The sequence below is a fragment of the Bubalus kerabau genome, chromosome X (assembly GCF_029407905.1).
Source record: "Bubalus kerabau isolate K-KA32 ecotype Philippines breed swamp buffalo chromosome X, PCC_UOA_SB_1v2, whole genome shotgun sequence".
Taxonomy (NCBI): Eukaryota; Metazoa; Chordata; class Mammalia; order Artiodactyla; family Bovidae; genus Bubalus; species Bubalus kerabau.
In genome coordinates this window covers 137,849,798-137,871,653 of record NC_073647.1, presented here as the reverse complement: position 1 = coordinate 137,871,653, position 21,856 = coordinate 137,849,798, and positions in this window count along the sequence as shown.

Below are 21,856 nucleotides of genomic sequence, written 5' to 3'. Positions count from 1 at the left end.
TAAAGGGCAAGGGGAAGTCAAATGTAAAATGACTACTTTTTGACTCTTGGTGATAATAATCATGTCTCTATTCATAAGTGGAGTGAACAAGAACTCAAGGAATGACCTCTATTAAAGACACTCCTGGAACTGCTAATAAATAGCAGAATGTGTTATTTGAAGTTCTTGTTTGGAGGCCAGTGCATAACCTCTGTGAAGACTTGGCAAAATTATTAAAGTGCCAGAAATGAGCAGTGGGAAGACTAGGATCATCCTCACATTGGATAATCATCTTCCAAGCTGTTGTTGGTTTATAGCGTTCATTTCTAAGATGGTAACAGTGTGAGCTGTAGTCTACAGAGTTTTTACTCCCTGAAACCTCTGTGATGGGAAATACTAGATAGGTTTGTGAAATCCTTGGTTCTGATGGCAGACAGGGCTTGCGCCTTACAGTCTGAGTGGAAGAAATGGCAAATGCAGAATTAAATGTTAGTTCAGCTTGTGTCTCAGCAGTTGTTGTAGCTTTTAAAGGCCACAGTCTTAAGCTGTTATAGCACTGATTGGAGGTAAAGAGCTGGCTCTCAGGAGCATACTCACTGAAAAGAATAGGACTGTTTGGCTTTGCCTCTTTAAAAATTCTATTGCTAAACCCTAGACTACCCTGCCTCCTTGCTATTTTTGTCCATTGGCAGTTTCCCCTTGAAATGTTATCATCTAATTCTCCCCCAGGCTTTACTCAACCATGTGCTGAACTGCTAAATGCTGCTTCAGCTAATGCCACCATTCAACACAGAGCAATCTACACAGTCTCTAGAAACTGGAGGAAACAACACTCTCCTTTGACCTTTGAGGCAAATAGCTCTCACAGTGATTTTGCTTATACCAAGTTTTAAGTAAAGCCAGAAATTACACAGTAAACTTTTAGAAACATATTTTTTAAAAAAATATTTATTTATTTATTTTTGGCTTTGCTGGGTCTTCATTGCTGTGTGGGCTCTTCTCTAGTTGTGGCAAGTGGGGACGACTCTCTAGTGTGAGGGCTTCTCATTGCAGTGGTTCTCTTTTTGCAGGAGCACAGGCTCTAGGTCACGTGGGCTCAGAAATTGTGATGCACAGGCTTAGTTGCCCCACAGCACGTGGAATCTTCCCAGACCAGGGATTGAACCTGTGTCCCCTGTACTGGCAGGAGGTATTCTTAACCACTGCACCACCAGGGAAGTCCCTAAGGAACTTATTGATAGCATATGTTTTGTCTTGACAGAACTGGCTGCTCTTCAACTGGCTATAATGCTATGACTTCTCAGATTTGTTCCTGAATCTTTCACCTTACCAGGCATAATGCTAGGGTCTTCATATACATCCAGTTTAATGGTACCACAGCCTATGAAGGAAGCATTATTCTTTACATTTCATGGGAGGAGCCAGGGAATTGGAGAGATTTTTAATGGTAGGAGTGAGCTTCTAACCAAGGTTAGTCTGACTTCAAGGCCTATGTATTTCCAACTACCTTACAGTTCTTGCTGTTCATCTGAAAGAATTTGTTTCCAAGGAATATTGCAAGCTGAGAGCAGTATTGAAATAATTGACTCTCTTGGGAGTTTGCTTATGGTGGATTTACTTTTGCAGTTTATACTTGGGGAATTGGAAAATAAGCATATATTCTTGTTTTAGGGTTTCCTTGTTTCCTCTGAATAGGATAAAAATTAAGCCAAGCTTGTGTATATCATTGGTCATCCAAGGGCAGAAGTGAAGACATGACAGAAAATAGCTGTAGAATTATTAAAGAGGAGTATTATTAGATTGTTGCTTGGAGATTAGTTTCATTTTTTGAACAAATAATTATTAAGTACCTGTGATTTCTTTGGAAGGAATGATCCTAAAGCTGAAACTCCAGTACTTTGGCCACCTCATGTGAAGAGTTGACTCATTGGAAAAGACTCTGATGCTGGGAGGGCTTGGGGGAAGGAGGAGAAGGGGACGACAGAGGATGAGATGGCTGGATGGCATCACTGACTCGATGGACATGAGTCTGAGTGAACTCCGGGAGTTGGTGATGGGCAGGGAGGCCTGGCGTGCTGCGATTCATGGGGTCGCAAAGAGTCGGACACAACTGAGCGACTGATCTGATCTGATCTGATATATGAGGCATTGTTCTAGCACTGGGAATACAGGGTGAGCAAAGCATAAGAAACTCTCTGCCTGTATGGTGCTTATACTGTAACAGGAGGAGTAGGGAAGTAGACCATACACAAAATAAAGAAGTAAAGATATATGACATATTAGACAGTGATAAATGAGGATGCACCAGCTTTTAGCTTGTGCTCCACTGCTTATCCCAAAATGGCTTTGTCTTTGAGCTTTAGAAGTGCAAATAGCCAAATACTTCAGTGTAATTTCTGACACTTCCAAGCTTGCTGATTATGTGATCATATAGATTGCCATTAAATAAATGCATACAACATCAGTAAGACAAAAAGGTACATCGTTTGGATGTATTAGTAATAGCTAGTATTCTATTTAATTCAGAATATAGACTCTCCTTATATTGGATTACATTAGTTTCCTGGGGCTGTCATAAAACAGAGTAACACATTGGGTGGCTTAAACAGAAATGTATTCTCTCACAGAAGTCAGAAAGCAGGGTGTCTGCAGGGTTGATTCCTTCTGGGAGCTATGAGAGAGGATCTGTTCTGTGCCCCTCCCCTTACACTGCTGACATCAGGCAGTTCTTGGTTTGGAGATGGTAGTTTTCCTGTGCTTTCACATTGCGTTCTCTCTGGAAGTGCCTGTCTCTGTGTCCAGGTTTCCCCTTTTTATAATGATACCAGTTATATTGTGTTAGAGCCCACTCTAATGACCTTATCTTAACTTGATCATCTGTCAAGACCCTTTTTCTAAACAAGCTCACATTTAGGACCATTAACATCTTTCTTGGGGCACAATACAACCCATAGCAGATATATTGAAATGTTTAAATATCATCAGTTGAAATATAAATGTGTATTTGGTATTGTAAGACTAAAATACTATAATAATTACTGATGCATGTAAAAACTTTAATTTTTGTACAGACCAATTATTAAGAACTCTTTAACAGTTAAAGAGGGATAGTGATAGATAATATGAATAATAAGAGTATTCCAGCCAGATTTAGAGAGATCATCAAATACATTTTGGAACAACAGAATGGATAATCATGTAAATAAAAGTACAAGGCAAAATAATAGAGGCTAAATTATACCATCATTCTTCCCTGGTGGCTCAGTGGTAAAGAACTGGCCTGCCAATGCAGCAGACATGGGTTCAATCCCTGGGTGGGGAAGATCCCCTGGAAGTAGAAGTGGCAACCCATTTCAGTATTCTTGCCTGGAAAATCCCATGGACAGAGGAACCTAGTGAACTATTATCCATAGGGTCTCAAAGAGTGGGACACAACTTAGTGACTAAAAAACAACAAACTATACCATCATGATTTGTATTGAGGTGCTTAACACTCATAGCGCTAAACAAAATAATCTATAAGAATGGTATAGGTTACCCTGGTCTTGTGGCTGGCTTCCTGGTGGGCAAGATGCTTTCAGTTCAGTTCAGTCGCTCAGTCGTGTCTGACTCTTTGTGACCCCATGAATTGCAGCATGCCAGGCCTCCCTGTCCATCACCAACTCCCGGAGATGCTTTCAAGGGATAGGTTTTTATTTGTGCTGTATATTTCAAGAAGAATCATCTTGTTTAGTACTATAAAGTTCATATGCTATTTGTGGTGGATTGGATCATTGGTCTCTGTCCTTTGATCTCTTTGTCATGGCCTCATGGAAGACAAGAGACTTCTCTCTCCTCTGACTTTGGGTTTCTCCTTGTGACTTGTGTAGGTGGGTGGGATGTTAGTGGATATGATATAGACAAAGATTTGAAATGTGCTTATGTATTTAGTTTTGCCTTTCACCATGAGAAGAATAGGCTTTGGATTGCTTCTTGTCCAAGACAGAGGAGAGCTGTGTGAAACAGATGTAGACCTAACTCACACCTTCTAATCACAACTGAACACAGCCTTTATCAGTAAAAACCCAACTATCTCATAGATGCATGAGCAAGAAATAAATGCTTGTTGTTGAAAGCCATGGAGATTTGTGTAGATGTTTGTTATGTACCATTACTATTGGCAATGGCTAACTGATATGTTATCATTGCAGAATCACTTGTCTTAGTGGTTTTGTTTCTCATTGGAATAATCCAAACTGAAGTCTTACCAGTTGTACTCACCTAGGATTGAATCTCTCAACCACTTGGCATTATCACTTACTTGTCACCAAGGCCATCATGTGCTTGTGCTCAGTTGCGTCCGACTCTGTGACCCCATGACTGTAGCCCGCCAGGCTTCTTTGTCCATGAGATTTTCTAGTCAAGAAAGCTGGAGTGGGTTGCCATGCTCTCCTCCAGGGGATCTTCTCAACCCAGGGATCAAACCCATGTCTGTTATGTCTCTTGCATTGGCAGGCAGGTTCTTTACCACTAGCACCACCTGGGAAGCCCTTAGTGAGAAAAACTTATTTTTGGGGGGAATAAGATACTCGTTACTTTATGAAACAACACTATGACAATTTTTATTCTGGCCTTTAATACTTTTTCAAAAGGTATCTTTTTAATAGAGGTTTCACTTTTTCAGAGAATGATCAGCAGCAGCTGTACATGAAAAGGTACTTTTTCAAAAGATTGCTCAAATACACTTAGGAGTTGTTCACAGTGTGGTGGATCCACTGCTTTTTAGACTTCAGTAGCTTTTTTTGCTTTTCAAGAGCTCATCTTGATTACTTAAGGGTTATGGTTCTCCATTTTTTCTTTGCAAGAAACAGTTTCCGAGTACAGTGTAAAATAAAAGAAGAAATGTGTTTTATTTCTTGTGATACTTTCATATGGACTTGAACAACACATTTTAGTCTTGGTAAAAGAAGAAAAAATGTTTTGTTAATCTATCTCAAATTCACAAGGCATTGTGTTATGAAATGCTCAGTCTTTCAAGTGACAGAAGAGCTGTATCTGTTCCTGGCAGGGCACTGATAAATGGTTCACATACATGGGGCTTTTTGTTTTCAAACTCATTCTGTATAGATGATAATTTTCCAGTGTATCATGTAGAGATGATGAATTATACAGTTGTGGAAACACTCCTGGAATGGTGTTCTGAGAAGAGTAGACGTAGTCAAGTGATTTTCTATATCAAATTTTGAAAAGCAAGACAAAAAAACTGAGGGAATAATTTATTTAAATGTGTAGCTTTTAAAATAAAAGACAAAATCCCTTGATTAGTAATATGGGTTGAGGTAGTAGTAGTAATAGTATTGTTATGTTGGAGGCCTGATCCTCAGTACCTCAAAATGTGACCCTGTTTGGAAATAAGGTTGTTGCAGATATAATTAGTTAAGATGAGATCATACTGGCGTAGGCGGGTCCTTAATCCAGTATGACAGGTGTCTTTAAGAAAGACAGCTTGAGGACGCACAGGAAGATTACTATCTGCTGATGGTGGCAGAGATTGGCGTTATATAAATGCAATCGAGAAATGCCAAGGATTGCTTTTAACACCAGCAAAGAGAAAGCATGGTCTTGCTGACACCTTGAATTTGGACTTCTAGCTTCCAGAACTATGAGACAATGCATTTCTGTTTTTTTAAACCACTCATTTTGTGGTAATTTGTTAAGGAAGCTCTAAGAAACTAATCTAATCAGTAATTAGAATTTGACAATAATCACCCTTTTTGATACATGTCATAGTATAAGCACATAAATTAAAAATGATATAAAGTTGGGCTTCCCTGGTGGCTCAGATGGTTAAGAATCTGCCTGCAGTGCAGGAGACCTGGGTTCAATCCCTGAGTCAGGAAGACCCCCTGAGAAGGGAATATCAAATTAGAAAAATAACAGTGTCAAAATCATATTTAGATAATACTTCAAAATAATCTTTCTCTTTATACAAATAATGTAGCTATGGGAGGAATTACAGGTAAGTAAAGCAAAAAAAAAAAAAAAAAAAAAGGAAAGAAAGAAATTAGAGCTCACCACATGTTCTAAACCCAGGAATAATCATTGTCAAATTTTTTGTTATAGCCTGCCAATATATCTATGTAAAATAGATACTTTTCTCTCAAATAGGAGTATATCATACACACTGGCTTTGTGAACAGTTCTTATTTTTAGCAATACATGTTAAACATGCTATTATTTTTTTTAGTTTTGTAAAGTTTTTTGGTCTACTCTAACCTGAAAGCACGTAAGGAACAGGACCCTAGGTTTGGAATATGGTTCCAAACTTCACCATGGTAACAACAGAACAATCATATGGTTATAGTTTTTACATCTTTAGCTATGTAAACATGCCATTATTTTTTAACTCAGAAAAAAAGTGTTTATGCTTCTAATTCTGTATCTTTAAGTACTTTATAAAGTGCTTCATAGCCATCATCTCATTTGATAAGAAGTAGCTTGAATAACGATAGCTAGAAAATAATGGTTCATAGACTGTTTACCATAAGCTGGGGAATCAAATTTTAGGGAAGAAATAAATACTGGTTTACCTGTTGGGTTAAACTGAGGGGTAGGAGGAAGAAATATACCTCTGTTTTCTGTAACCTACTCCCCGCTTTGTCTGCTGATGGGAAGCCCAATTCAATGGGAAATAGACAACTGAAAATAAAAGCAATGCTCAGTTCAGTTCAGTCACTCAGTCATGTCCGACTCTTTGCGACCCCATGAATTGCAGCACACCAGGCCTCCCTGTCTATCACCAACTCCCGGAGTTCACCCAAACTCATGTCCATCGAGTCAGTGATGCCATCCAGCCATATCATCCTCTGTTGTCCCCTTCTCCTCCTGCCTCCAATCCCTCCCAGCATCAGGGTCCTTTCCAACGAGTCAACTCTTCGCATGAGGTGGCCAAAGTATTGGAGTTTCAGCTTCAGCATCAGTCCTTCCAAAGAACACCCAGGACTGATCTCCTTTAGAATGGACTGGTTGGATCTCCTTGAGTCCAAGGGACTCTCAAGAGTCTTCTCCAACACCATAGTTCAAAAGCATCAATTCTTCGGTGCTCAGCTTTCTTCACAGTCCAACTCTCACATCCATACATGACCACTGGAAAAACCATAGCCTTGACTAGACGGACCTTTTTTGGCAAAGTGATGTCTCTGCTTTTCAATATACTATCTAGGTTGGTCATAACTTTTCTTCCAAGGAGTAAGCGTCTTTTAATTTCATGGCTGCAGTCACCATCTGCAGTGATTTTGGAGCCCCCCAAAATAAAGTCTGACACTGTTTCCACTGTTTCCCCATCTATTTCCCATGAAGTGATGGGACCAGATGCCATGATCTTCATTTTCTGAATGTTGACCTTTAAGCCAACTTTTTCACTCTCCTCTTTCACTTTCATCAAGAGGCTCTTTAGTTCCTCTTCACTTTCTGCCATAAGGGTGGTGTCATCTGCATATCTGAGGTTATTGATATTTCTCCCAGCAATCTTGATTCCAGCTTGTGCTTCTTCCAGCCCAGCCTTTCTCATGATGTACTCTGCATATAAGTTAAATAAGCAGGGTGACAATATACAGCCTTGACGTACTCCTTTTCCTATTTGGAACCAGTCTGTTGTTCCATGTCCAGTTCTAACTGTTGCTTCCTGACCTGCATATAGGTTTCTCAAGAGGCAGGTCAGATGGTCTGGTATTCCCATCTCTTTCAGAATTTTCCACAGTTTGTTGTGATCCACACAGTCAAAGGCTTTGGCATAGTCAATAAAGCAGAAATAGATGTTTTTCTGGAACTCTCTTGCTTTTTCGATGATCCAGCAGATGTTGGCAATTTGATCTCTGGTTCCTCTGCCTTTTCTAAAACCAGCTTGAACATCTGGAAGTTCACGGTCCATGTATTGCTGAAGCCTGGCTTGGAGAATTTTGAGCATTACTTTGCTAGCGTGTGAGATGAGTGCAATTGTGCGGTAGTTTGAGCATTCTTTGGCATTGCCTTTCTTAGGGATTGGAATGAAAACTGACCTTTTCCAGTCCTGTGGCCACTGCTGAGTTTTCCAAATTTGCTGGCATATTGAGTGCAGCACTTTCCCAGCATCATCTTTTAGGATTTGAAATAGCTCAACTGGAATTCCATCACCTCCAATGCTAATGCTCAATAATTACTCTCTATCCATATTATGTGTAGATGAAATTATAGTGATACGGGAGAACACTCATTGTATATTAGATGAAAATTAGGTTATAAAAATGTATGTACCATTTGACTCCAATTTTAGAAAGCAAAATACATGGATATATGTGCATGGAAAAAAGAAACTGAAAAGATCTACATGAAATTATCAACAGTGATTATATTTGGGCTATTGAATTTCAGTTAAATTTTTTAAAGTTATGTAAGGAAAGGACATTGGGGAAATTTTGCTGAATTTTAAGGAGGTGAAGTTGTTTCAGGAATGGACCAAAAATGCCAGTTTCTTTGAATTTGCACAGCACTTTGGCTAACAGATGTAAATGTATAGTTGGGTTTGGGTGCAGGGATCTAGCTTAGGTCACCTTAGTGGCAACAATCTGTTCTCTATACTACTACTACTACTAAGTCGCTTCAGTCGTGTCCGACTCTGTGCGACCCAGAGACGGCAGCCCACCAGGCTCCCCCGTCCCTGGGATTCTCCAGGCAAGAACACTAGAGTGGGTTGCCATTTCCTTCTCCAGTGCATGAAAGGGAAAAGGGAAAGTGAAGTCGCTCAGTCATGCAGTAATAAAGGGTAAAAGTTGAACCTTAGGGAGTCAAATGGTAGGTATTGTGAAAGAGATAGGATGTAATTAATAAAAAAAATATTGTTTTTATTCATTTGTCCAACCAATATTTAAATTCCTACTATGTGTCCAGTAGGATGCTGGAGAGGTTATTAAAGAAATGAAAGATACGGGGAAGCAAACATTGTCATGTGTCCTCACATCAGTGCCTTAGCTCCCTGGCTCATGAATCATGACATTTGTCTCTCTTAAGTGGACTTATCTAATGTCTCTTTTTCCACTCAGGCTGTAATTTTCATGAGGGTGAGAATTCAAGTGTGTTTCATTTTCCTTGGTATCCCTGGACCTAATTCTCTGATGTAGGTAGGCAGTAAACATCACTTGAAGGAATGAATAGGCAACAATGTGAGAGTTTGAGAATAGGAATAACTCAGGCTAATGCAGATGGAGATGGCCTTGTGGGGAAGTTGGAACTTGGGCCATGTCTGAAAAACGGCAGATGTGACTAGGAATGAGAGATTTCTAGGAAAGAAAGGGAAAGAATAGGGAGAAACTGCTTTTAGACCTAGATGAAAGAATTAAGAGTCTGAATGAGCTTTGAATTTTCGGTAATGGGGAGGGAAAACATGGTTACAATAGATTAACCAAGGGAAGGGGCAAGAAGGACTTAGAAAAAAAATGAAGAAGATATATTATGGATTTTCTTAAAAAGAAAAAATGAAGAAATTGTTAACATTTAAGTGACTTGATCAGAAAGATTGCTGTATGAATCATTATTTGAAGAGTGTGATATAATTTTAGAAGCACATATAGTAGATGCTTCTTTAACATTCTAAAAATAGTTGAAGGTATCAGGTGTTCATTGTTCTCTTTTAAACTGTCAATCAGAGTAAATCAACTGTATCATTAATAATAATGTTTTCTAATTGCTGGGCATTGTCAGGAAAGGATTAATTTATTGACTTGTTTTATCCCCTCAATAATCCTATTTTTTAAAGTAGGAAATGGCAACCCACTCCAGTATTCTTGCCTGGAAAATCTCATGGAGAGAGGAGCCTCGTGGGCTACAGTCCATAGGGTCGCAAAGAGTTGGACATGACTGAGCAACTGAGCATAACCCTATTTTTATTCTCATTTTACATTTGAGGAAACTGAGACACAAAAACATTTGAATAACATGACCATAGTTATACAGCTTGGAAGGGGCAGACCTGGCATTCAGATTTGGCTTCAGAATCTGCAAGCTTAACACCTGAATTATGCCTCTCTACTTATAGTATGCCTATATGACCAGTGGGTAGTTGTAGCAACAGTAATCATTAAAACATACGTAAGGTATGTATGTGAATTTGAAAAGGTAAGAGAGAAGGCTACAACAGTTGAGGAGTGGATAAATCTGTTAAGACAGGGTAGTATTTAAAATGGTGGAGTTTTTTTGTGAACATGTTCATTCTTGCATATTTGCTTAGAGAAACACTGTCTATAGAAATAACCACATATATAACTTTAATCTAATAGATTAAGAAAGCAAAAAGGAACCGATAAAATTATTTTGATAGTATATTTTAACTAAATATATCCAGTTATTATTTTAGCATGTCATCAATATACAAACTATTAGCTTATTTTTTGAACTATTTTTCATGCCAACTCTTCAAAGCCCAATGCGTATTTCATACTCACAGTGCATATTAATCTGGACTGGCCACATGTCATGTGTTCAACAGCCAAAGTTAGTTGCTAGCTGCCCTGTTGGTCCGTGTTGGTTTAGCACATTAAATGTTTTAGGAATGACCATCTTACTTTTGGTTTCCATGCATTATTCTGAGATTATTGTGAGTTTCTTTGCTTTCTTTTCTTTTTTTTTGCATGAACATCATACAGTGTCATTTAGTTTGTCTAAAAGATTTGATGGACTTATTCCAATGTATTATGAATCCTATTGTGTTAATAACAGAGCCCAGGAATTCTGGACCTCCTGCTACTTTTGAAACTGTAGAGATTTTGATTTTTCTGTATGGTAAGTCTGATCTTGTTTTTTGATAGATCACTTTAATTGCCGAGTACTCTATTTATTTCATTTCAGAGCCCCTGCTTGCTTTCTTGCTAAGGGAGCCAGTGTGGGCTAATGAACCAAATTTATTGGTCTCTTTCCTTTCTTCCGCCTGGAAATCTAGTTCTGCTTTCAGAGGAATTTTAGCAATATTGATGTCTCTTCTGATAGGTTCTGGGGGTCTAGGTAATTAACTTCTTTCCACTAAGCCTGAGGGATCCATATCTCTGGGGCAATTATTTTCTCCAAAGCTGTTATACTTCTGTGGTGTCTATTTGCCAGAAGTTAGATTGAAGTACACTTAGTGACTTCAAACTGAAATGAGGGCAATGGCGGGCAATAGTGATAGAAAAAGAGTACTGAAATAAAGTCTGGAAATCCAAGAATACTGTATTTGTGTTGTGTAATTCTATTAGCCATCAATGCCGAGGAGGGGCAGCTTCATTTTATATACATGCATTTAAATATGTATTATATGAATGTATTCATAAGTATAAGCATACTGAAAGTATACATAAAGAAAACCTAAGAGTTACATTTCTTCACTTGAATTTTAGAAAGTTTTTGGTAATTGGAAGCATTTCAGGTGGCAAACCAGCTTAAATAACTTACTGAGAATCTAAGCAAATGTGGAAAGAATATCATTCATAAAATTAATAAGGCTTTTCTGACTAATAGTTGTTTTTTGTTGCAATGAAGGGCATAGACTTGCAAAGAGACATTAGCAGTGTCTTGATTGGTGAGACAGGAGGCCACTTTGCTTTGTCTATTAACTACTATAACAGCTAAATAGACTGTCATCTTGAGAGAGCTAAAAATGTATGGTTCTCATAGTAAGTGGCTATGAGTAACCAAAAACACTGTTTTTTTATTTGCATATCCTAACCCTCATTGAGTTGATATAGAATTTTGGGGTTAATCTTGCTACCCACTGGATGTCACTGTTGCTGCACCAAAGATGTCAAGTATTCGAGCATTTTTTCAGTCCCCCAAAAGGCACATAAGGAAGTGTCAATTAGGGATATGAGTGATAATGCTGTGAGATGGAACAGAGAAGACCAATAGCTAGGTTTTGAAGTTGATAATTAAAATGTTAGTCTGTATCATTCTTTATTTTCACCACAATGATAGTCAGTAGAACACTTTCATGTTGAGACTAGAGACTTTTGTGGAGTGACCCAGAGCTGTCTTTGATATCACGGTAGCATTTTCATCATTTTGAAGCAGGGCAGATGCTTTTGCATCTGTTCCTTCCTGTCCCAATGAGGGTTGAAAGGAGTCTTGCTTGATTGAGTCCCGTTAGATAAGGAATATGGAAATTATATTTTTAACCTTGGTGTGACTGGACTGCTAAGTAACAAGAAGGAGAAAACATCTTTCTTTTGATTGTGAAAGCTTTCCACTCCAGTGGTATAGAATTCATCCATATTAGAGCTGTCAAATGTTCTCAGGAATTAAGAATGCATTTTTTGTTGTTATTTTCATTTTCCTCATTTGTTTGCTTCTGGTCAGTTGAAATGCTGTCATTTAGCAATGTATAAAAGACATGACAAAGCATTGGATTCACACAAAAAATTATGGTCCTTGAAGTTTATTTACAGTTTCCAAAGAATTCTAAAAGTTACATAGAGTTTGCATAGAAGATTTGGACTTAATAGTGTTAGAAATGAACATATTCTATTTTATATCATAAGATGGTCTTACCTGCTTAGTGTTGACTTTAATTTCCTTGAGATCATGGTGATGTTTCCTTATTCCTTTCAGCATGTCTAGAGCTCAACCTGGTGCCAATCAGATAGTAGGCATTTATTAATGGTGGTTGGACTGAATTTGATAACATGCTAAGTGAGGGGCTGTTAAGATATAATAGTAGATGTCTCTTGTAGCTTTAGGGAGCTTAGGGCTTAGATGAGGAGAAGGTGAAGCTACAGTGACAATGAACAATAGAAGAACCCTTTTAGAGCAGTACCATTCAGAAGAACACACTGATATTTGCCTTATTAGCTTAAGGGACATATCCAGTCATTAGTTCAGTACAGTTCAGTCGCTCAGTTGTGTCCGACTCATTGTGACCCCATGGACTGCAGCACGCCAGGCCTCCCTGTCCATCATCAACTCCTGGAACGTGCTCAAATTCATTTCCATTTAGTCGGTGATGCCATCCAACCATCTCACCTCTGTCGTCCCCTTCTCCTCTTGCCTTCAATCTTTCCCAGCATCAGGGTCTTTTCAAATGAATCAGTTCTTCACATCAGGTGGCCAAAGTATTGGAGTTTCAGCTTCAACATCAGTCCTTCCAATGAATATTCAGGAATGATTTCCTTTAGGATGGACTGGTATGATCTCCTTGCTGTCCAAGGGACTCTCAAGAGTCTTCTCCAACACCACGGTTCAAAAGCATCAATTCTTCGGCACTCAGCTTTCTTTATAGTCCAACTCTCACATCCATACATGACTACTGGGAAAACCATAGCCTTGACTAGACGAACCTTTGTTGGCAAAGTAACAACTCTGCTTTTTAATATGCTGTCTAGGTTGGCCATAACTTTCCTTCCAAGGAGTAAGCGTCTTTTAATTTCATGGCTGCAATCACCATCTGCAGTCATTTTGGAGCCCCAAAAGATAAAGTTTCCACTGTTTCCCCATCTATTTGCCATGAAGTGATGGGACTGGATGCCATGATTAGTTTTCTGAATATTGAGCTTTAAGCCAAATTTTTCACTCACTTTCTCACTTTCATCAAGACGCTCTTTAGTTCCTCTTCACTTTCTGCCATAAGGGTGGTGTCATCTGCATATCTGAGGTTATTGATATTTCTCTAGGCAATCTTGATTCCAGCTTGTGCTTCCTCCAGCCCAGTGTTTCTCATGATGTACTCTGCATATAAGTTAAATAAGCAGGGTGACAATATATAGCCTTGACATACTCCTTTTCCTATTTGGAACCAGTCTGTTGTTCCATGTCCAGTTCTAACTGTTGCTTCCTGACCTGCATATAGGTTTCTCAAGAGGCAGGTCAGGTGGTCTGGTATTCCCATCTCTTTCAGAATTTTCCACAGTTTGTTGTGATCCACACAGTCAAAGGCTTTGGCAGAGTCAATAAAGCAGAAATAGATGTTTTTCTGGAACTCTCTTGCTTTTTCGATGATCCAGCGAATGTTGGCAATTTGATCTCTGGTTCCTCTGCCTTTTCTAAAACCAGCTTGACATTAAGAAGTTCATGGTTTACGAATTGTTGAAGCCTGGCTTGGAGAATTTTGAGCATTACTTTGCTAGCGTGTGAGATGAGTGCAATTGTGCGGTAGTTTGAGCATTCTTTGGCATTGCCTTTCTTAGGGATTGGAATGAAAACTGACCTTTTCCAGTCCTGTGGCCACTGCTGAGTTTTCCAAATTTGCTGGCATATTGAGTGCAGCACTTTCCCAGCATCATCTTTTAGGATATGAAATAGCTCAACTGGAATTCCATCACCTCCATTAGCTTTGTTCATAGTGAATTTTCCTAAGGTCCACTTGACTTCACATTCCAGGATGTCTGGGTCTAGGTGAGTGATCACACCATCATGATTATCTGGGTCGTGAAGATCTTTTTTGTACAGTTCTTCTGTGTATTCTTGCCACCTCTTCTTAATATCTTCTGCTTCTGTTAGGTCCATACCATTTCTGTCCTTTATTGAGCCCATCTTGGCATGAAATATTCCTTTGGTATCTCTAATTTTCTAATTTTCTTGAAGAGATCTCTAGTCTTTCCCATTCTGTTGTTTTCCTGTATTTCTTTGCACTGATCACTGAAGAAGGCTTTCTTATCTCTCCTTGCTATTCTTTGGAACTCTGCATTCAAATGGGTATATCTTTCCTTTTCTCCTTTGCTTTTCGCTTCTCTTCTTTTCACAGCTATTTGTAAGGCCTCCTCAGAGAGCCATTTTTGCTTTTTTGCATTTCTTTTTCTTGGGGATGGTCTTGATTCCTATCTCCTGTACAATGTCACGAACCTCCATCCATAGTTCATCAGGCACTCTGTCTATCAGATCTAGGCCCTTAAATTTATTTCTCACTTCCACTGTATAATCATAAGGGATTTGATTTAGGTCATACCTGAATGGTCTAGTGGTTTTCCCTACTTTCTTAAATTTAAGTCTGAATTTGGCAATAAGGAGTTCATGATCTGAGCCACAGTCAGCTCCCAGTCTTGTTTTTTGCTGGCCGTATAGAGCTTCTCCATCTTTGGCTGCAAAGAATATAATCAATTTGATTTTGGTGTTGACCATCTGGTGATGTCCATGTGTAGAGTCTTTTCTTGTGTTGTTAGAGGAGGGTGTTTTCTATGACCAGTGTGTTCTCTTGGCAAAACTCCTTTAGCCTTTGCCCTGCTTCATTCCATACTACAAGGCCAAATTTGCCTGTTGCTCTATTTCTTGACTTTCTCCTTTTGCATCCCAGTCCCCTATAATGGAAAGGACATCTTTTTTGGGTGTTAGTTCTAGAAGGTCTTGTAGGTCTTCACATAACCGTTCAACTTCAGCTTCTTCAGCATTACTGGTCAGGGCATAGAGTTGGATTACTGTGATATTGAATGGTTTGCCTTGGAAACGAACAGAGATCATTCTGTCATTTTTGAGATTGCATCCAAGTACTGCATTTTGGACTCTTTTGTTAACTATGATGGCTACTTCATTTCTTCTAAGGGATTCCTGCCCACAGTAGTAGATACAATGGTCATCTGAGTTAAATTCACCCATTCCAGTCCATTTTAGTTCATTGATTCCTAAAATGTCGACATTCACTCTTGCCACCTGCTGTTTGATCACTTCTAATTTGCCTTGATTCATGGACCTGACATTCCAGGTTCCTATGCAATATTGCTCTTTACAGCATCAGACCTTGCTTCTATCACCAGTCACATCCACAACTGGATGTTGTTTTTGCTTTGTCTCCATTTCTTCATTCTTTCTGGAGTTATTTTCCCCTGATCTCCTGTAGCATATTGGGCACCTACCAACCTGGGGAGTTCATCTTTCAGTGTCCTATCTTTTTGCCTTTTCATCTTGTTCATGGGGTTCTCAAGGCAGGAATACTGAAGTGGTTTGCCATTCCCTTCTCCAGTGGGCCACATTTTGCCAGAGCTCTCCACCATGACCTGTCCGTCTTGGGTGGCCCTACACGGCATGGCTCATAGTTTCATTGAGTTAGACAAGGCTGTGGTCCATTTGATTAGATTGGTTAGTTTTCTGTGATTGTGGTATCCAGTGATAGGGTATTATAATTTAGAGAAGCAAGGTGTTGATAGTCAACTCTGCATTAAAACATCAGATACATCTATATAAAAAGTATAAAATATTATATATAAAATGTTTAAAAATCTTGTCTTTGTGTGGGCTTCTTAATTTGTTGTCTTTGCTTGCCTATTTGAGGTTCCAAGGGGAGAGATGTATCATTTAGGTCTTATTGCTCAGCAGCCTTGGCATCCCTGGAGGGGTTGCTAGGAATGTGATCTCAGGTCCCAATCCCAGACCTGCTGAATTGGACTCTGCATTTTAACTAGATTCCTGGGCAGTTTGTGTGCTTATCAATGTTTGAGAAGCACGAATTTAGAGAATCTATTATGTTAGAAATAAGTTATGGAAGTGTGGAAGCCTTTATCTGAAAGAGAACAGGAATTTATTGTCCAAACAATACATACAGTGCTGTTTACCAGAGAAGAATTAGTGTAGGGAAACAGAAGAAATGTTAGTGAAATTTTTATGAGGCTGTTTGGGAAAGGCTCACCAGTACATTGAGGGGGACCATTTTAAATTGGCTAAGAAGTAGAAAAAGTGAAAAAGTCCAGACTGATTCTTACCCACTCCAGCTGCCTAATTTCCATAAGGAGGCTGCTCAGCTGATTCTCCAAGATCAAATGAGCCTTGGTAACTTTCCCTTTTTTTCACCCTCAACCCTGGGACAACAGTAGCTAGAATTTTGCTTCATTGCCAGACAAATATTTGGGAAAAGAGGTTGCTCACTTTGTATTAAAATATTTTACAACTTAACTCCTCCCATGGATTACTTACATAATGAGAGGACCAAGGACCTGTGGATCCTGCAGAACCTTCCTTTGACAAGAGGTCTGTGAATGGTGATGCACAGATGGGCTGGGATGAGCTTAATTCATTATTGCACACACACTACAGCTTTGTTTATTATTAATGACATGGCAGACATTTTCCTTAGCTCTGGAGCTGAATAAAGCAATAACCCCACCATAAGGGAGACAGGAATTGGAAGATAATAAATATTTATCACAAAATCTCTCTTTCCTAGCAACCACAAATGGAGGAGGAAATGAGTGTCTAATTTTTTGAGAGCCAGTGCCAGGAAAACAAAAGCCTTAGAAAAAAATTTCATTAATCAAGCAGATTGATTGCTGTGGGTTCTAAAAACCCCAATATGGGTTTTTAATAGAAGGAGATGCAATGATTGAGCACAGTTGAAACACTCTTTGAGACCCACAATCTTGGCCAGATGCCACTTGCAAAAATGACTATCATCTATCAGGAGTATTAAATAATACAATCTGGAGGCTCTGTTCACAGAACAGTATTATTTTGTTTGTTTTCCAGGGCTAAATACGCAGTATAGCAACAAATCCATAAAACTGCATTGTTTCACACAGCAGTTCGGTTCATTTCAAGGGATTTATTAATACATTGGAATTGTGTTTTAAAGATCAGTGTAAATAGAGGTGTGATATGCAGGTTTTTTTTTTTTTTTTGCTTTTCCTCATATGGAATAGTGATCTTGAAGGGGTCTGAGGTCTTTCAACTCTGTCAGAAGAACAGCTTAGCTTCTCTAGAACTAGGGGCTACTTTTCTCAATTTATGCTAAAGAGGAAAAGACAGAACTATTGGTTGGCCAAAAAGTTCATTCAGCTTTTTCCATAAGATGTTAGGGCCCTGAATGAACTTTCTGGCCAACCAATAGTATTGGCTTCTAGTCCTCTAACTGTAACTGATAATCCATGTGACTTTGAACAAGTTGTTCTGTCCCCTTGGGCCTCAGATTCTTCGTTTGATAAATGATAGGGCTCCCTGAAGCCCTGTCTGGTATTAGAACTCTGACTCTACAACTCCATTGCTAGCCTTTGTTTTCTTATCTAAACCCCTGTGTTTGGTCATCCATATAACTTTGGCATCAAGGCTCACCAATGCATTTTTATTTGTAATCTTACTCCACTCCACATTCTTTTTTATTCACCTGAGCTGTATTCTATCTTTGTTTTATATCATTTGATGTTCATTGGTAATCCACAAAATAACTGTCATTTGGCATCTATCTCAGTGGATACATAATAACTTCATTTAAGGCAAGTAGTACAACCGCTACTGATATACCACTGATTTTTTTTTTTTTTTTGTGGCCATGTTTATTGGGTGGTGTTTGTACTTGGTTCATTCTTTGGGGCTAGGTCTTCCCTGTGGAGAAGGCAATGGCACCCCACTCCAGTACTCTTGCCTGGAAAATCCCATGGACGGAGGAGCCTGGTGGGCCGCAGTCCATGGGGTTGCTAAGAGTCGGACATGACTGAGTGACTTCACTTTCATTTTCACTTTCATGCATTGGAGAAGGAAATGGCAACCCACTTCAGTGTTCTTGCCTGGAGAATCCCAGGGACGGGGGAGCCTGGTGGGCTGCCCTCTCTGGGGTTGCACAGAGTCGGACACGACTGAAGCGACTTAGCAGCAGCAGCAGCAGCAGGTCTTCCCTGAATGAGGAAAGAATCCTAAGGAAATATTCTTGTAGCTCCCTCCACAAAGGAGAGATGACAAAAGGGATGACTGATGGAGATGGGCTAGAAACAAAGCCCATTAGTTCTAACCATATCTTGTTTAGCGTTTGTGGCACAATGTCTTTCCTATGTATTACACGTGGGAATGTCTATTAAAGGGAATATTTGTCTCTGTACCAAGGACAAAAGAATATACTACATAATTTTGTGTACCAAGTTAACGCACTGGATTGAATTATCATTGGGCCAGATTTCCTGGGGTGAATGAACTCCTCTCAGCACAGTAGAAAATGCATTTCCAATCCTAGCTTCCCTCCTGAGCATTATGATGCTATTTAATGCCCTGGAGATACAGTTTACTAAATAGTACATTAGTAGACTGAACAAATTAATGTACCTCTCAAAATGTCTACCTTTTACCCGAGGAGCAGCTCATTCCCTGTATTCTCACATTCAGTGTCTTATAGAAATGTCACTGTGACCATCACTATCAACATTTCATTCTTGCAGGTTCTCTTCGGCTTTGTTATGCTACTAAGATATGACTTCTTCAGCCAAAAATGGGGGTTGGTTGCAGAAATAAGGCATATTTATACCTGTGGATTGGTGTGAATTGAGCTAGATTTCTAATGTTTAAAAATGTACATATTTAAATGTCCAAATTATTCTTGAATTTAGTACCATGAAAGAGTACTTAATGATATTATCAGTGATGATCATTGGACCAAAACACACATCTTTAATGGTGCATTTTCACGGGGAGTAATTTTACATGAATTTATTCTCCACATTCATTCAAATACCTGTGCAATTCTGGGCCAGCATTCTGTGAAGCTCTTGCATTTTCAAGATTCATTTTCTAATCAGTGAAATCATTTACCTCTCTCAGATGCTAGGCCAGGAGTAATGGAGCTGAGCAAGTCGTTAGCTATGACACATTGCCTTTTTGCTCATCTTTCTGGGAAAGGCAGGAAAAAGAACACCTTAGCAGCATCTTTCTTCACCCAAAGAGATAACTGACACTAATCAACATTCAGCTGTGCCCCCAAATTCAGCAGCTCAATTGTCTATAGTGTCACAGTGCTGTATGTCACACAGGCTCTTAATCATGAAGTCTTCTTAAAAGAATGACCAGTACTTTTGGTGTATCCCAGTTGTGACCTGGTGCACTGTGCAGAATCATTTCATTTCTCCAGAAGAAATGGTAATGGTTATCCAGTGTGACTCAGAACCTTGCAAAATGCTTTACAAGAATACTTTACAACGATAAAAATCAATGTGTTTGGAAAGATTTACATTTTCATCAAGGAAAGGAACATGGCAGATTTAGGCTTCTTAGCAATTTATCATAAGCAACAGTGTTGGCAGAAATGATTTAAGGAACTGAAAAATCACTGACCCTCTAGGTCCTTAGGAGCAGTATTAGAAAACCAGATGAGGTGATCATGTGTATTAATTTACAGTTGCCTAACATTTGGGGGAGTGCAGTATAGAAGCCGGATTTGTGTGCATCTTTCTTCTGAGTCATTTTGTCCATTGGTGAAATGTACACATTGGAGAGGGCACAACCATGAAATTGACAGGGTCTGTCTAACTTTATCTGAGATAAATTCAATCTTGTCACATCTTTCCCATTAAATCTGACTGTTCCCAAATGTCTTTTACCAATTTTTAGTGGTAACCAAGGAAACCCTGGAGAAGGAAATGGCAACCCACTCCAGTATTCATGCATGGAGAATCCCATGGACAGAGGAGCCTGGCAGGCTACAGTCCATGGGGTCACAAGAATTAGACATGACTTAGCTACTAAACCACCACCACCAAGGAAACCCAGTAAATGGGACCCATCTCTCTAGGGACTGGCTCACTAGAAATTCTACTTCTGTTAGAATTTCTGTCTTCTCATAATTTCTTATGCTAGATTAAAAGTTTACTTTTGATTCTTACCCTTCGGATGACTTAACAATTGTTTAGAATACTTTTGATTTTACCCAAGTATTTTTTCCTCAGTTTTCTTATTTTCCAACACTTTGGAAAGTTCAAGCAACTGTTTATTATTCATCCTAATAGAAAAGAATAGAGATATAAATAATAGAAAGCCACAAATAACCCACAGATTATTACAGTTTGGTTTTGAATGAAAAATTATGACATTATCATTTAAAATGTTTTAAATAAGAAGTCTGGACATCCACCAAATACTTTCAGTATCTTTTCCCCTCCATTCTAGGTTAGGTCTCCATTTTTTGGTTTTTATGGCAATGTGTATTCTCCATTCATAATACTTACTCTTGCTGTGTTTTCAATCTATTGATTATTGTCTGCCTCTCTCTCCTGAGGGCAGGAATTGAGTCTGTTTCTGCTCATTGTTGTATCCCCTGGGGTCTGGAGCAGTGCCTGGTACACAGTGAACTATCAACCTTTTGATGAATGAATGGAGTGGACACTGTATAGTCATTGTATTTCATAACAATCTTGTTATGGAATAACAGGGTAGCACATACTTCTTGTGAAAGTAGTGGGAAAACAGTAATGCATCTTCTCTGATTAGAAAATGATTAGAGACATTTTGGAAAATGTAAGAGAAAGAGAGATAGAGACGTAGCAATTACCCATAGTCTTACCATCCTGAGATAATTGCTGCTAACATTGTGGTGTGTATGCTTCTAGTAACTTTTCGTTGACTGTATTCACTCATATACAAACATATTTCCTTTGTCCCACATATAGGAAAAATGCTATTGGTAAACCACTTTTGACTCTAATGGTATATTGTCTTTCCCCATATTTAATTATTATTCTGTCATATGATTTTATTGGTTGTAAAATGTTTCCTTAAGTGGATCTTATGATATATTTCATGAATCTCTCCATAGTGGCATGTGTGCACCAGAGAGGTTAACATTTGTGGAGCAAAAATTTAGTTTCTATTTTTTGAATAAAAACAAGTAAGAAATTTGGCTTTCTTATGTAATATATAGGCTGATACAGATGTATCTATTCAGTTCATATATGAGATGATAATGGCTTCTGTTTGGCCAAGGGGAATTCAGGAGGCTTGGTGGTGACTCACTTATTTCAGTCTTTTCTGTTTTTAAATTGATTTTGTGCCCTGTTTAGTAGATTTGTGATAGATGCTACCTATATTATGTATTAATTGATCTATTGCTCTCCAAATGGACCAGTAGATTAAAAGGAATTCTGCCAAGAAACTGAGGATTAAGGAAATATTTAGAATGTAAGTGCAAGCAAAACATAAGAAAATGGCAGAGCTGATTCTCCTGCTCCTG